The sequence below is a fragment of the Onychomys torridus genome, chromosome 7 (genome assembly GCF_903995425.1).
Source record: "Onychomys torridus chromosome 7, mOncTor1.1, whole genome shotgun sequence".
NCBI classification, from domain to species: domain Eukaryota; kingdom Metazoa; phylum Chordata; class Mammalia; order Rodentia; family Cricetidae; genus Onychomys; species Onychomys torridus.
In genome coordinates, this window is record NC_050449.1 from 78,078,847 (window position 1) to 78,091,683 (window position 12,837).

Below are 12,837 nucleotides of genomic sequence, written 5' to 3' on the forward strand. Positions count from 1 at the left end.
CTGAAATAGTTGACTAACTAACTACTAACCTGTATTTCTTTATTATCATAGTTTGTAATAATAACTTTCAAGGACTAGAAATTCATATTACATTGTTAGATGAGCTGCATAGCTACAATAGCTTGAACTAGAGTAGAAACATATGGACAATATGTTCTAACCAAAATAATCTTAAATTTGTATCAATACAAAAAAATCCATATCAATGTAAAATATTTAAAACTAGTGGTTGCTTTTTTGTTTGAAAGTAGATTCAGTAATCTACATTTTTATTCTATAATTTCTAACTCATATACAGTATAACAAAAATAACCTCAAATTTGTATCAATACACAAAAATCTAAGCCAATGTAAAATATTTAAAGTTAGTAGTTGGTTTTTAAGAGTAGATTCAATAATCTACCTTTTTATCCTATTTCTATGTCTCCCCTTTTTATTTTTAAAATGAGATCCCTGAATCTACTCTCCTTGTTCAGCTTTTTTCCTGATCATTACCAATAACAACTTGTAACCAACCCTTCTAAATGATGACAAATATCCATAACCCACTAAATTACCAAAAACAACAACAACAACAACAACAACAACAAACCATTTTACCTCTTGGACATGTGACCATAATGTTCTTAAAATTACTTCCTGTTGTCTGGGGGCAACGGCATCTTTAGGGAACCCTGAGAAAATTGGCATAATTGTCGAGTCCTGGGAGAGCTGGCTGTGCCATTTGTTATCCAGTCTCTGTGTAGTGGGAATGTGCAGGCTTGTCTCAAGTCCTGGATAGAGTAGTCTGTGAGGCTGGACCATCTCAGCTAGTCACCTTTAAATTGTTCTGAGACAGTCTTTAGGTGATATTTGTTAGCTTAGTGGCATTACCATAGTAGAGGTGGGATCATCTTGTGGGGCCCCATCCTCCTTTTGGAGACTTCAGAGATCTTGGTTAGGTATGGTCATGGTTCACTGCAGAAAACTCAAACGTTTTAAATGTCACTTGCAGCAGATCTCAAGACGTTAAAGAACCATAATTTGTTATGTACATCCAGAGTACAAAAACTTAATTCCTAGTTACCTGATAGAGACTCAAACCTGAAATCATGTACAGGAAGCTAGAGGAAGCCTTTCTCTAGAAACAGTAATCTATATGACCATTAATATCATGACAAAAAGTTATATATATATATATATATATATATATATATATATATATATATATAAATTTATATAATATTCATACCTTAAGAAAAGTTCTAAAGAGTCAAAATAAAACCAAAGTATCACAAGATTACTAGCAATAGTATAATCCCTTAATTTTGGTTTTGCTTCTGTCCCATATCAGGTGGCTCTTCTGACATAAGACAGAGATTTTGGATTTGTTGTTTGTTTTGTTTTGTTTTTTCAAGACAGGGTTTCTCTGTGTAGCTTTGTGCCTTTCCTGGAACTTGCTTTGAAGACTAGGCTGGCTTTGAACTCACAAAGATCTGCCTGACTCTGCCTCCGGAGTGCTGGGATTAAAGATGCGTGCCACCACTGCCCGGCTATTTTGGATTTTCTTTTTAACAAGCATGCTTAAGTTTAGAGAAAGAGAGAGCCACACTCCAACTCCAAAGCCAGCTTTAATTTTAAATTGGAATGGGACTACAAAAAGATCGTTTGCATTATGTGTCTGTAGAGAACAGCAGAAACAAACATTTGGGAAGATTCATGAAATTTTATCCTGTTGGAAATGTGATATACCAATAGGCCAATTTACTCCTTTTCTTGGGACATTTTCTCTGGATGACTCATCCTTTTTCTTCAAATGTCTTATTTGCCCAGTGGTCTTCAGATTCTTTAGTGGTTGCCTTCATTCTCCTAGAAAGACAAAAACAAAACACTGCCCCAACTCTAACTTTGGGAGGTTCCATTTTGGCAAGTTGTACCTGATCAAATGAAAAGCATTAGTTAGTCTTATAAGTAAGTTTAGATTGCGTGATCAGACTAGTTGATGAACTATCACCTCTTTTAATCAAGAGGTTTCTCTTGTTCAAATCTAATCTTTATCAATTTTTATTTGTGGTTTCTCCTGAAATTTTTGTTTTATCTTCTAAAGCTATTCTATCATTCAGAGCAGTATGGTTTTTCACAATAGACATTAAGTCCTTTAATTGCTCTGGAGAAGAGTTTCCCTCACTGTGACAGGGAATGACTGGACCAAATATGACATGGGGGACTATGAGAGGACCCTTAAGGCATTTCCCAATGGCAACGGGTTACCCTGTCTGTCCTTTGCAATGATCTGCATTCATTGGTCCAGTGTCAGCCTTTGCTTCCCTTTCTACACACTCAAGAATGGAGGGGCCTTCTACTTGGACTATTCCTTGAGAAAACATTGTTTCTAGGAATGCCACGTCTACAATCACTTTTCAGGTGACCTTGTTTGCCACAATTGAAATACATGACATTTTTATTTTTCTTCAAATTTCTGGAAGTCACCTCTCCTATCCAAGCATCATCATGGTTATAAGATTCAAACATTGACTGTATCTCAGATCCGTTCCTCTATGGGTGCCAATCATGCCTTTAAAGGCTTAATTACTCTTTTGCAATGTGAATTAGCATTTTCAAAAGCTAAAGGCTCAATTACTATTTGTCTAGATTCCAAATTTGATATCATTCTATTTACAGCTGAAGTCAATCTTTGTAAAAAATTAGTGAAGGTCTCTTTGGGGTCCTGTATAACTTCAGTAAATAACTCAGTTCTCTTTCTGAGTTCTTCAATTCTGTCCCACGCATCAAAGCTGCTGCATGGCATTCAGCCAGAGTGTGGTCATGATATCTCAGTTTGGGTCTGAATATCTCTATGATGTGTTTTAATAAATTTTTCTAAGTCAGATATCTTGGCACTCATATCAACCAATTTTTTAGGGATAAAACAAGAATTATCAAAATGATAATTAACATTGGGTCTATCCCAGTTAAGTTGATTATCCCTTCATTTAATTGTTCCATTTTTAAATCACTCATTGTGTCATCACACAGAGACCTAACTCCCTCCATCATAATAGTGTTTCCCAGTTTTTAATGTGGGGAAAAAAACTCTCTGTTTTTGAGACTAATTCCCCCCTTTAAGAATTCTCAATTGTCTCACCAAATTTGCTGACAAAGATGGTGAAGGTGACGTTGAAAAGTGAGGGTGACTGCAGCTGCATCGAACAGGGGAAGCAGGAGTGGAGTGCAAGCAGCAGCCTGAGGAGGGGTCCAGGGAAAGTCAACAACCCATCAGAGGAGTGAGCTTTCTGTCTGAAATACACAAATGGGATTGTGGGGAAGAAGTACATGCAGGGAGGCTCCTGAAGGGAGAGATGGCTGCTGGTGAGGGGCTAACTCAGGTGGCATTTCAAGCCCATGCACCTGTGGAGTTTGCTGCAGAGAGACTGCAAGAGAAAAAATCCTAAACCCACTCAGAGGCTTGGGGACAAAAGAAAGGAAAACCTAGCAGGCAAGGTGGTGACCCTGGCAGGAGGCCCCTGCACACAGCTCTGGCTTGTGCTGGTGGCTACAAAGCCATGGGAAAGTGGCTTTTTCATGAATTCATGGCCCAAAAGTTAGACAACAGAAGAAGCATGATCCTAATTAGTTTACCAATAAAAACCAGGAGTCAGATATCAGAATGAAAGCTGAAGGATCCAATCAGCAGAACAGCTACAGGTACTTCTTACTTCTCCAAATCCTCAGACCAAAAAGGAGGCTGAGATCCTGTCTCCACTCACCTTATTTTCCTATCTCCACCTCCTGATTGTGCTGGGATTAAAGGCATGTGCCTTCCTAGTGCTGGTATGAAAGATGTGAGCCACCACCACCTGGCCTTTATGGTTAACTAGTGACTAGCTCTGCTCTCTGATCTCCAGGCAAGCTTTATTTGTTACAACTCAAACAAAATATCACACAACAAGTTTGCCTCCCTTTCAAGACATCTTTCACCCTTGAGAGGGTTCTCTTTTTTAATTTCATGATTTATAGCCACACACATACACATACATATGCACATATATAAGGGATAAAAATCCATGATCCACACATGGCAGAAAACATATTTGTCTTTCTGAGTCTTGGTTTATTCACCTAACATAATTTCTAGTTTTACCCATTTTCCTGCAAATATCATTACTTAATTTTTCTCTCCAGTTCAATGAAATTTACTACACACACACACACACACACACACACACACACACACACACACCACATTCTCTTTGTTCATTCATTTGTAGTAGACATCTTTAAACAATAAAGATGGATGAGCCAATATTTCTATAGTAGAACTTGCAATCCTTTGGGTATATTCAGGAGATATTTAGCTGGATCATATAGTAATTTTAGTTTTAATTTTTTGAGAAACCTTAATTTTGATGTCCACAGTGCTTGCAGCAGCAAAAAAAATATTATTTTAATTTGATGTATATGGATGAGCACCCACATGTATGTAAGTAACCACATGCATACCTGGTTCCCAACAAGGCCAGAATAGGGCATCAGATTCCATGGAATTAATACTACAGGCTGTTGTGAGCCACCATATGGGTGCTCGGAGCTGAATCTAGGTATCTGAAAAAGCAATGAGTACTTTTGACTGCTGACTCATTTCTTCAGACCCCATTTTCACAGCTCTTTATAGATTCTGTTTGTAAACCTTGTGCTTACTGAGTAGTTGAAAATGATTTTTCTCCCATTATATTAACTGTCTCTTCATTTTCTTACTTTTTTCCTTTCTTGTCCAGAAGTTTTTGATTTAATGAAATTCCATTTGACAATCCTAGGGCTATTTCCTGTGCTATAGTCTTTTCCTCAAATATTTGACTATTCTTATGTCTTGAAGTATTTGACCCATTTTTCTTTAAAGTTTCAGGCCTTATGTTAGGATTGCTTGTCAATTCTATATTTATTTTCATGCAGGTTGATAGATGTGTATTGAGTAGCTGATGCAGCCAAAATAGTTTAAAATGTTATTATAACAATGTTACAATTGTAAAGAATCCTGCCATGTTCGACATAAAGCGTCCCAATTTATCAGAAAAGGATGTCCAGGCTCCCAAGATTGTCTCATCTCTCTTACTGTAGTGTTATTTTCCTTTGACAATCTTGATGTCTTATAATATAGTTCTTTAGTGGCATTTCTCTCATTATCTCAATTTTACACACTGTTGCTTACTAGAAACACACTCTTAATCATAATTTTGGATGTCATTTAGTTGCCATCTATCAACATGTGAAATCACAAATTGTTTCATGTTTCCCAGTACTCAGATTTATTTAAGTGACTGCATGATATGGGTGGGAGTTTCCTTTAAAAATGTTATATAATTGTGTGGTGTTTATGGCAACTCATCTTTAAAGGAATAAACACAACATGATTTTCTGCACTGTTTGGAACAAAACAACACTTTTCCACTTGGATAACAAACTCCCAAGTGCATCTGGAGCTGATTAATTTGTTTTGCTAACAAAAAAGGGAAAATAAAAAGTTTTGAATAGCCAACACAAATGAATGTCATATGCCCCAGGTACAGAAATCAGTCGATATTCTAAAGAAATGAACAAAAAGCTTGGAAAACAAGGCATAAAATTTTTGTCTCAACTAAGAGACAAAAGGTTTAGAATTTAAACTTATAGCTATAATAAATTATCAGAATTTGTAGAGCTGAAGAAATTGTTTATATTAATGAAAGTAGCTTACTTTCCACACAGATATTAAGTGAAATGTACTACTTTTTCTATGATTGTACAGGAGAGCATTTCATTAAAACATGCTCAGATGAAATGTCATGTAATTACTGAGCTGCAGAGAACCTGCAAAACCATTTCTGATTCACAGTCCAGTCCATCCTATACAGTAATCTTCTACATGTGTGAACACTCTTAGAAAACAAACCAAAGAAGGACCTAATTCAGAAGACTTTTTTCTATAATCTTTACATTTAAGCCTGCGGAAATCTAGATAGACACTACCTTGTAATTCCTTTGACTTCGAATATAGTTCTGCATTCACACTATGGTAAACTGGAAAGAAGGCAATTCATTAGTTAACTTATTTGAAACGTTCATTGTGTATGTATTAGGTAGAATATACTAAAATAAATGCAAAGATAAATGCAGTAGGCCTCATGACTCAGTAGTGAATGAGCTTGGATCATGAGCAAGTTTGTGCTGATAGACAGAAGGTGATATTTAGTAGAAGAGGACAGATACTCTGGGCTTCCTTGTGTGTAGAGACTTTTCTGATGAAAAGTTTCAAAGAAGATGTCACCTAGATGATAAAGGGTCTAAGGAGACAATGATGAAAAGACACATGAGTGTTTTGAGTGCTGAGGAAGTCTTCAGCACAGACCCAGATACAAAAGACTCGAGGATGTTTTTAAAAGAACAAATATTTGTTTTAGTGTTGCTTCTGACCTGCTAAAAGTAGGTAAATTAGCTTGTGGGTATTACTAGGAAGCAACCTAGGATACTAAGCCTTTAATTTCTTTTGATGGTAGAGAGTCAGTATTGGTTTGAGAAGAGTTAGTGAGTTTAATTGAGCTTTAAGCCTGGCTCTGCCTGCATATGTAAAAAGTTAAGAAAGATAATGTTAACAGTTTGGTGTGAAGCAAAGTCCCATGTTCCTATAAACCTCCTCATTTCTCATGAACTGTAGCCATGTTAGCATCCAAGCTGGGCCATCATGGTGATTCCTCAGCTAGGCCACCTAGTCTTCAGTGAACTCTAGCTCAAGCTGTGTACTCCAGTATGTTTCTGCTTCAAAACAATTTTCTTAAGGTTGTAATATGACTACACTGTTAAAAACTATAACACTCCTCCCCATAAGTTCCTCATCCCCAAACTTCTGACTATTATGTAAGCCCTCCAGACCACAAACATACATGAAATTCTTTAAATGAAATGTGAGTTTCCCTGTCATTCAGATGTAATATCTAGTATTGGTACACTAGGGTGTACATCTACTCCTGTGACCAGCAGCTTGTAGGCTAGGATTGGTATCTGAATGAGCTTATGTTTGTAAGCTGTGCCTTTCATACCTTCAAAATAAGATGCCACTTAAAAGTAGAAGAAAATTCTTAGAGCTAAATGAGTAAAGAGACTAGTTTATTGATCTGTGCTTCTTTCCTTGTGTTTCTTAATGCTGGCTGTTTGGAACCTTGGGCTTACACAGGGACACATGCTCAGCCTGGAAGGAGGTGACTGGACCTGCCTGTACTGAATCTACCAGGTTTAAATGAGTCCCCAGGGGTGTCTTGGTCCTGGAGGACATGGGAATGGAGGGGAGGGGCTGGGGGGACAGGGGAACCCATGGCTGATGTATAAAATTAAAACACATAATAATAATAATAATAATAATAATAATAATAATAATAATAATAAATTAAATAAATAAATAAATAGAAGTATAACTTTCTGGGGTGGCATATATTTATGTGATTTGTTGTTTTGTCATTTCTTCTAGAGATGCCTATAGATTAACATGATGTTTCCAATGAGCAGTTGAGAAGTAATTTGGAAAACAGTTGCTGTTCATGGATCTCTGTCCCAACCAACTTCAAATGAAAACTTCAAATAATCAGGTTTCATGTGATTGTGATTTACCGAATACATACAGACTTCTTTTTTTTCTTATTATTATTACCTAGAAAACATATGTAACAACTATCTTGGAGTTTATATTGCAGTAAGTATCTTAAATAAATATTAACAACTTAATGACATGGTATGTATTTAGTGAGGGTTCTCTAGAAGAACAGAACTGATAGAATTAATCTATATATAGTCAAAAGGGATTAGTTAAAATGCCTTCTATGCTGTGGTCTGACTAGTCCAACAATAGCCTTCTCACAAGGGAATTCCAAGAATCCAATAGTTATTCAGTCCACAAGGCTGGATTTCTCAGCTATTATTCAATGTGTTTGAGAATCCCAAAGAAGTAGATGCTAATGCCATGAAAGGAACAATTCAGGAGCAGGATAGATGAGGGAGAGCTGTGTCACTGGTGGTAGGTTTGAAGTTTCAAAGACCACTTTATTTCCAATTAGCTCTCAGCCTCTGCATTTGGATCAAGGTGTAAGTTCTCAGCTATGACCTCAGCACCACTCTTATCTGCCTGCAGCCATGCTCTCCATTAAGATGGTCATCGGCCAACCCTCTGAAACTATAAATCACCAATAAATTATTTCTGCTATAAGTTTTCTTGGTCATGGTGTCTTATCACAGCAATAGAAAAATAACTAACACACTAAAGGATTGTGCTCATCTAATAATTTTGAGTTATTCACATTTATGGATTTGAGGAGGGGTAAGTTATGCAAGGGTTAGTCTACAAATCCATAGGCTGTGCATCTATGCCCCAGTTTCCTTTAACAGACATAGATGATTATAAGATTACCAGGACATGAACTTTAAAGAGAATTAAATGTCAGTGCCACACACAAGAAAAGCAAAAGCAAAAAGAAATTATTTCCTAGGAGAACTGACAGTGACTGAATGCACACAACACATTTCTCCAAGTCACTGAGATAAGGACATTTCTACATGCAGTACTTGTACTATTCAACTTAACATCAAACAAAGACTATGGAGAGAAGAGAGAGAAAGAGATGGGAGAGAGAGGGAAAGGGACAGAAAAGACTATGGCTTTTGAATGCTACATAATTTTCCAGAGCAATTCACTATTATCCTAGAGTCTGGCCATTCCTTGATTCAACATGCTTACTTTGATTCCACAGCCTGCGGGGTTGATATCCTTTACTCTACATATGTCATACAGCCAAAGATGTCTCTGCCAAGTCTCACGCCATTGAAGTAGTAATTGTGTCTCCACCTTACTTCCCTCTTATCATTCCTGAATAAAAGAACATATTTTCTCATAATAAGGCTATAAAAGTGAATCATTATTAGGCAATAAAAAGATGTCAGCAAAGTGAATAAATTAGAACTGTTTACAAAAGTTATGAATAGTTTTACTGTATTATCATAGCACTTGGTTAGATTTGATTCCCTAGAGGCATTAAATGTTAAACTGCCCTTGTTTTGTTCTCTTTTTCTGAAGATAAGTCTAAGCATTCACTGTCTTATCGTTAGTTCCTCAATCCTTAACCACTGACTTTAGTCAAAGATATTAGGAAATTTTAATTATGATTGCCCTTCTCCCAGTATGGCAATTTTATCAAAGGGAGCTTGCAGGAATGCATTTTGGCCATGTAATCTGGGTTCCTATTGTCTAACCTAGCTGCTTACATTCCAATGTACCTATGTGTTCTAGATCATTCCATATTCATAGATCTTCCACATTATCTAGAAAAGATCTGTTCAGGGAATTCTTGCACAGTCACAAAGAAAGCAAGATCATGAAGCTGAACTGGAAGCTTTCTCCACAACTCTAAGAACTTATTCATTCATCCTCTTTGACATGCATGTCAGACTGGAGTCCCTAGTGCAGAGGAAACTTCATCAGAGACTATGGCATGTTGCTGGGTATTCAGTGACAGGCACATATGAATATCCTATTTTTGCAAAACAAGCAGGAAATATGAAAGCATTAGGAAGAGCAGCGGTGGGAGCACATAATGTCATTTGGAACATTCTAGATTTTTATCATAAACTCATGTTTTGGAGTGACAAAGAAGGCTGGAAGAGCTCCAAGTGTGCTAAGGCTTGAAGACGGATATATTGTATAGGAACATATATCAAATCACCTGCCAAGGAAGACCAATTTTTCTACATCCAATGTAGATACTATCTGTATTAGTTATATTTCTATTTTATAATAAAATACAGTGACCAATGCTGTGGGATGTTCTGTATGACAAATGTGTTGCTCTGATTGGTTAATAAATAAAACACTGATTGGCCAGTAGCCAGGCAGGAAGTATAGGTAGGACAAGCAGAGAAGAGAATTCTGGGAAGTGGAAGGCTGAGGCAAAGAGACACTGCCAGTTGCCACCATGACAAGGGAGATGTAAGGTACTGGTAAGCCACAAGCCACATGGCAAAGTATAGATTAGTGGAAATGCATTGATTTAAGATATAAGAACAGTTAGCAAGAAGCCTGCCACGGCCATACAGTTTGTAAGCAATATAAGTCTCTGTGTGTTTACTTGTTTGGGTCTGGCATCTATGGGCCTGGCGGGTGAGAGAGATTTGTCCTGACTGTGGGCCAGGCAGGAAAACTCTTGCTGCAGACAAAAGCAACTTATAGAATGGGGAGTTTATTTGCAGTTTACAATCCTGATGGAGAGCATGGCGGAAGGCAGGTTGGCATGGCATGTAACAACAGCTTAGAGCTCACATCCTGATCCACAAACTGAAGGCAGAGAGATCACACTAGGGCTAGCCAGAGGCTTTTGAAACCTCAAAGCCCTCCTCCAATAACTACATGACAGAGTCAATTTAAGGCTGTCTTGAAATCTCCTACACCAAAGAAATTAGTTCATTATCTTTCAGTTTAGCCCCAGGAAAACAAGAGTAAAACACAACCACAAGAATGAAGAATGATCTCTAGCCCAGAGGATAACACTGCTCCCCTCTGAATCCTCTTGAGCCTGGCCTTCACAGTCCTCCTAGCCATTAGCACTGTGGTCATACAAGCTCCTACTGGGAAGTCCCATTAAGTTCTGCTTACAGAATTCAATCAGTTTCCTAGTTCAAAGTCCCACATTCTTTCACGTTCCTCCAAAAACAGCATGATCAAGCCTGTTGTAGCAGTAGCTTACTTCCTGGTACCTTCTTCTGTGTCAGTTACTTTTCTATTGCTGTGATAAAACACCATGACCAAGGCAACTTATAGAAGAAAGTGTTTGATGAGACTATGCTTTCAGAGGGTTAGAGCCTGTGATGATTGATTGAAGGCACGGTGGCAAGACCAGTCAAGAGCTCACACCTTGATCTGAAAGCAAGAGACAGAGAGACATGTTGGGAATGGTGTGAATCCTTTGAAACTTCAAAGCTTGCCTCCAGTGACATATATACTTTAACAAGACCACACTTCCTAATCCTTCCCCAATAGCTCATCAACTGGAGATCAAGTATTCAAAGATATGAGCCTACATGGGACATCTTCATTCACCCATCATCCTTTTTATTCCTTTTTTAGAAATAAAATCAAAAGATTTTGTGTTATTGTTTTCTTCATAATAATACATAATAATGTAACAAAATGCCAGTCAAGTAAGAAGAACATAGAATATTGACTCACTAGAGCCTTGTTTCAAATTATGACCCAATTTTTGTTGTGTGGGAACAATATAAAATACACTCTGGGAATTTTAATGCCTTCATTGATTAAATTAAAGTTGCATATGTAATTGGATTGTTTACTTTAGCATTGCTGTGACCAAAGTACCAGGAAGAAAATGTTTCTTATGCTATATGATTTGAGAAGGTTTCTATCCATTGGGATAGAAAAGACACTGGGGAACAATTCAGTCTGTGCTTAAGAAACTGTGTAGTATAGGTTTTTCATATCATGGCAGACCAAGATTCAGAGGATGAGGCTGGTAGCAGAGACTGGGTTATAATCTTCAAAGCCCTCCCACCCCACTCTGATGATGTTTATGACAGCTAGGCCCTAACTCCTAAATGTTTCACAAGGTCACATCAGGCCCTCAAAACTTAAGCCAATAGGGCACATTTCACATTTGAATAATAATAGCAACTCACAGGGATTTTTCTAAAATCACATATCAGATTGCCTAATACAATGTTCCTAGTAAATAATAGCTACTGTCAGTAAATATTTGTCAAAACAGAATCTGCTTCTGTTCTGGAGATAAAGTAAAGTAAATACTGATGAAGAACTTACTATGATTTAAGCAGTTGGATTTCAAACATACAAATAAATACTGTGTTCAAATATACAAATACCCTGTTCAAAACTCTTCAAGATGACAAGTAAAATAATTATATAAGAATTTAATATTACTTAGGCAACCATGAATGCTTTTAGTCTAAGTCTTCATCTTCACCTTCCTGTTTGAGGGCTTTGGTAGAAATATACACCAAAAACAAACTTATCTAGAGAGGTATGTTATACTAATTGCTAAAAACTGATGAATTTGACTGACACACATAGAATAATATTCTATCTGGGTAGTTGAGTATAGACTGTCTCTTTCAACTCTACAATGACCATCTATAATTTCAAATTAAGTCTTGATTTTTTTCCATATTTAGAACAATAAAATCCTACATTGATAAGAAAAGAACAACAACAAAAAATCTTAATGCTATAAGCAGTTCTGACTGAATCAGCAAGCCTGAAATGGATACAACATGATTTTCCTATAGAAACATAAACGGTCAAAAATAATCAAACCACGAACAACACAATGGTCATTCAAGCAAGAAGCCTGAAGAGATGGAACTGTGTAATGGGTGGTTAGCAGCCAGATGTGTTGTTTCAAAATGGTAACATTTTTAAAGAGAGACTGGGACACTAAAAGAGATACAGAGAGTATGGTTACTACAAGAATCCAGGTTGAAAGTTTTGAGAATCTGACAGTTAAAATTTATTTTACTACAGTCTATTTATTTATTTTATATGTACTTGTGTACGTGCATGCACACATGCCATCACCCATGTGAAGGTCACAAAACAACTTGCAATAGTCAGTTCTTTCCTTCCATCATTTGAGTCTTTGTTATAGAACTCAGGCCATGAGGCTTAGGAGCAAGTGCCTTTACCCACTGAACCATATCACTAGCCTGTTATTTTATATTCTCTCTCTCTCTCTCTCTCTCTCTCTCTCTCTCTCTCTCTCTCTCTCTCTCTCTTTCTCTCAGCTATCATGTATGTATATATGTGAGTGCAGGTATTTA